The sequence below is a fragment of the Pleurodeles waltl genome, chromosome 4_2 (assembly GCF_031143425.1).
Source record: "Pleurodeles waltl isolate 20211129_DDA chromosome 4_2, aPleWal1.hap1.20221129, whole genome shotgun sequence".
NCBI classification, from domain to species: Eukaryota; Metazoa; Chordata; class Amphibia; order Caudata; family Salamandridae; genus Pleurodeles; species Pleurodeles waltl.
In genome coordinates this window covers 1,014,025,945-1,014,030,225 of record NC_090443.1, presented here as the reverse complement: position 1 = coordinate 1,014,030,225, position 4,281 = coordinate 1,014,025,945, and the positions used below count along the sequence as shown (strand labels likewise).

The 4,281-nt window shown below is 47.0% G+C and overlaps 2 non-coding genes across 2 annotated transcripts; one reads left to right on the top strand and one right to left on the bottom strand.

The window, feature by feature from the left end:
• Positions 1-338: 338 nt before the first annotated feature.
• LOC138294413 (U11 spliceosomal RNA) lies at positions 339-478 on the bottom strand. Its single transcript, XR_011203421.1, has one exon. It is a non-coding gene; the product is annotated as a U11 spliceosomal RNA (small nuclear RNA).
• A 784-nt stretch (positions 479-1,262) lies between these two features.
• On the top strand, positions 1,263-1,334 carry TRNAD-GUC (transfer RNA aspartic acid (anticodon GUC)). The gene has a single exon. It is a non-coding gene; the product is annotated as a tRNA-Asp (tRNA).
• The last annotated feature ends 2,947 nt before the right edge of the window (positions 1,335-4,281 follow it).

The window sequence follows — 4,281 nt, the reverse complement described above, 5'->3', positions numbered from 1 at the left end:
ATAAGGTGGAGAATAATAACTCCTTTAGGTGATTTTCTTAATTGTTGAACGGCCTCGTTGCGGCCCTAACAGGGCTTAGAAATCTAGGGCCAAAGTTTGACACAAATTAAAAACTGGACAAGTAAACACACGACTCGGATGTAAATATTGCACTTTAGGAAGCCGGAGCCGTAAATCTCCGCCTCGGAGCCAATACCGAAATCACCCCCTTTACAGCGTCTTCCAGACCCAATTAGCAAATAATTAAACTAGCAATTTTAGAATTATTGTATTTGAAAACCTAACTAACCCTGTTTCTCATTAATGCTTCTCTTAAATCTCCTATTGAACTGTTAAATTGGGGCGCACGGACAGTCGGTCATCAGCAACCCCGGTACCAAAAATTTTGCTTCCGAAATCTCTTGATATCGATTCCGCACAAGGAGCTCCAAGTCACCCCGCAGCCCCCTGTGTGCCACTCACGGCAGAAGCCCTTTTTACACTTGCGTGCTTGGTAGAACCCATCGGCTGGCTGTTAGTCCTATGTCTTGTAGCGCGAGTGCGAATTCGGAATTTAAACACCACGTCCTATCAGAATTAGGGAACTTCGTAAGCACGCATAAAACTTTTTTTTGGGCTCCAACTGAAATGTCAATATGATTCACAACACAGAACTCTGCGAGATATGCAAATTATTGTGGCATGCTGGGAAAAATAAACTTGTTTGGACTTTAGGCGGCCACGTTGTAATCGGGTGTTCATCGTTCGATAATTGTCCTTCCTTCTAGTTTTAGAATAATTCGCTGCAATCCTAATTTTGGTGGCTGCCTGGATGTCATCAGCTACCCAACAACACCTGCCTGTTATTTAGAAACTAAAAAAATGTAAGAGTTGTGGTGCACCAACAGAGTACAGGCAGCCATGATAGGATGGGGGCAGAGAGGCATAAAACCTACAGACGACGGCGGACACGTTTGGCCATTCTTTGGGAGAGCGACAGTAAAACCTGTGCAGAAAGGATGGCCATTTTAGACTGGGCCACAATATTAGCATCGAAATGGAATGGGCGGCCATGTTGGACTGGGCCACAGTATCAGAGCAACGAAATAGTGCAGGCGCAATGTAAGGTTGTAAGGTTGGGACATTAATGGTGCTGGTGCGGTGATCTCGCAGGGATCGTAAAAGTGACTGAGCAATCCTGCTTCTGCAAGATAGGAAGAAGCACACGTCAAACTATTCATATTAAAATAACTAGATACGAAGATGGCATTGGGTCCATCACTTCCTCGTTAGTATAGTGGTCAGTATCCCCGCCTGTCACGCGGGAGACCGGGGTTCAATTCCCCGACGGGGAGATTACTATTTTGTTTTACTTCTTTTTGATCAGCTTGTTACATTACTTTGCACTATGACAGTTTGTGACATTCACACATTAGCAAACAAGTTACATTTAACGAAGTGCAAACATGATGGTTAAATAAAAAACTATCTCATAACTATGGGAATATCTGCTTGCATTTTGCACCTTTATGTTTGCAACAAGGGAGGGGATACATCAACGCTGCACCAGGTGCAGTAGCGTTGAGGTCTGGAGACTAGGTCATTTTCAAAATTTGTTTAACTTGTCTCACCAATAAGATATTATCCAGGCAAGGAAAATACTGGTGGGTCGGCAGCCCTGGACCCATGTCGTGAGCATGCAGCACCTTCCTTTTCACTCTGTTCATCTTAGAGTTCCCAATGACTTAGAAGATCATTCACACAATGGCTTTGGCCTTTCGGGGCTGCACTGGCCACTCTTAGCAAGGTCTTGTTCCGCAGGATAAAAGACTTCACTTCGATTGTCAGCTTCCTAAGGTTTGATGGGAAATGGCAGGTGGTCTTGGGTGGGGTCTAGTGGCCGAAGAGCAGGGTTTCTGACTTGGCGCTGTTGATCTTCACTCATGACGCCTTCCCAAATGCAAATCACGTCTTCTTCGCAGAGTGCCCGTCTGCACAGTAGACTGAGATGTCGTCCATGTAGAGGGAGCACTTCCTGTAACCCTTCCCATTGCTGCCTGGTACCTGTGATCCTTGGTGTGGTTTCTCCTAACTTTCTTGCCTTCTGACCTCCTGTTTAGCAGACCTAGTTTTTGCTGGCTTCAGGGCTTTGAGCACTACTAACTAGTACTAAAGTGCATGTGGTCTCTGCTTAAAACATGGTAGCATTAGCTTATCCACAATGTGCATATTTAATTTACTGATAAGCCCCTAGTAAACTGCACTACATGTGCCCAGGGCATGTAAATTAATTGCTGCTGGTGGGCATGCAGTACTGGTTGTGCCATCCACTTCAGTAGCCCTTTAAACATGACTCAGGCCTGCCGTTGCAGAGCCTCTGTGTGCAGTTTTAAGCTGTCTTGTCAACATGGCAAGTTATTCCTCTTATCATGCCCAAACCTTTCCTTTTAATACATATAAGTCAACCCTAAGGTAGGCCCTGGAGAGCCACGAGGGCAGGGTGCAATGTATTTAAAAAGTTGGACATGTAGTTCTATGCTCTTAAATTTGTTTTTCACTACTGCAAGGCCTATCTCTCCCTTAGGATCCTGTTACCATCCTATATCCCTCCTTGACTCTTCGACCACGCAATTAGGGAGAGTTATTCTTGAGATGCTCAAGCTCCGGGCAGAAGTACAATCTATACTGACTCCCATCCAGTTTGGTTTCAGGAAGGGAATGGGAACCATAGAGCAAGCATTAAATCTTAATTTGTTCGTAGGAAAATATAAGAGAGCGGAAGGTGTCACACACTCACCTGGGTCCAACTGCAGGCATAACAGTGGAGCAGATGCTGGACCCCCACTCCCAATCAAGAAGAAGCTGGGCTCATGGAAAGTATTTCTAATTTGAAGCGACTCCCAGAGGGAGAAGGGGGGAAGAGACAAAAAAATAATAAAAGAACACTTGCGGTACTGATTCTGGTCAGCGGCAGTGCTTCTCTGCTTATCAGGACCATCCCTTCTGGGACCTTCTGTTTTAGGTGAAGGTGGATGTTTATGAAACAGCACTCAGAACATAGGCTAGAGTTAATGACACTCCCAAGATTGCATTTGGTACATAGATTAGAATTGGGAAGACTCCCAAGGAAATAGGAAACAGGGTAGCTCAAGGCCCAAAGGTTGCAAGTTACACAAACTCTCAAGGTATGTGAGGGACCAGATTATGCTCAGATATAGATTACACTCAGAATTAGGTAAACTCTGAACAAGACTATGGCCCTCATTATGAACACGGCGGTTCACACCGCCGTGTTCATGCTGGCGGTCTTTCCAGTGACCGCCAGCTCCCCCGGAACCTCACCGGCCGTATAATGAACATTCTTCTGGGCCGGCGGCCGGAAACATTGTTTCTGCCTGCCGGCCCAGAGGAATGCCTGGCCGGGACATTGCCGGCGGCTCCACATGGAGCCGCCGTCAATATCTCTGTGCGGTGGGTGCAGCAGCACCCATCGCGCAGATCACTGCCCGTAAATCGGGCAGCGACCTGCGCGATGGGGCACTGCACAGGGGCCCCTGCACTGCCCATGCCAACTGCATGGGCAGTGCAGGGTCCCCCAGGGGTGCCCCAGTGCATCCCTTACGCCAGCGAAAGGCTGGAGGCAAAGGGATCACTATCCGAGGGGCAACAGCGCTGCCCTGTTGGATAATGATGCCGTCCACCGCCATTCTGCCTGGCGACCCTCCATGGCTTCAATATGTGGCAGTGTGGGCCGCCATGCCGGCTGGCGGGATTTCCTGCCAACGCCGGCATGGCGGCCCACACCGCCACGTTCATAATGAGGGCCTATACATGGCAGAAGGTTGGAGTTACCAACACTCTCAAGGTTGTACTCAATATATTGGATAAACTCAGAAATGAGAATACAACTGAAACAAGATTATTCTTGGCACAAGGTTGGAGCTACTGACACTGCCAAGGTGGTACTCTGTACATTGACTAAACTTGGAAACAAGGCAATACATGAAACAAGGTTACTTCTTGGCTCAAGGTTGGATTTACTGACACTTCCAAAACGGATTGGAGTTAGAGACACTCCCAAGGTAGCCTAGATACACGGTTACACTGTCTTCATAGATTGGAGTCAAGGGCACTCCCAAGATATGCTACAAAACACACAATACAATAGGCAGGGTGGTTGATGCTATAAAGTTTGCACATCCAATTTAAATAATGTATACAGTTCGAGAGAAATTCTTGTTTTTTGCTAAAACGAATAACGAGGGTGCCAGCCTGGTGTGACACCCAACCACCATGGCTGTC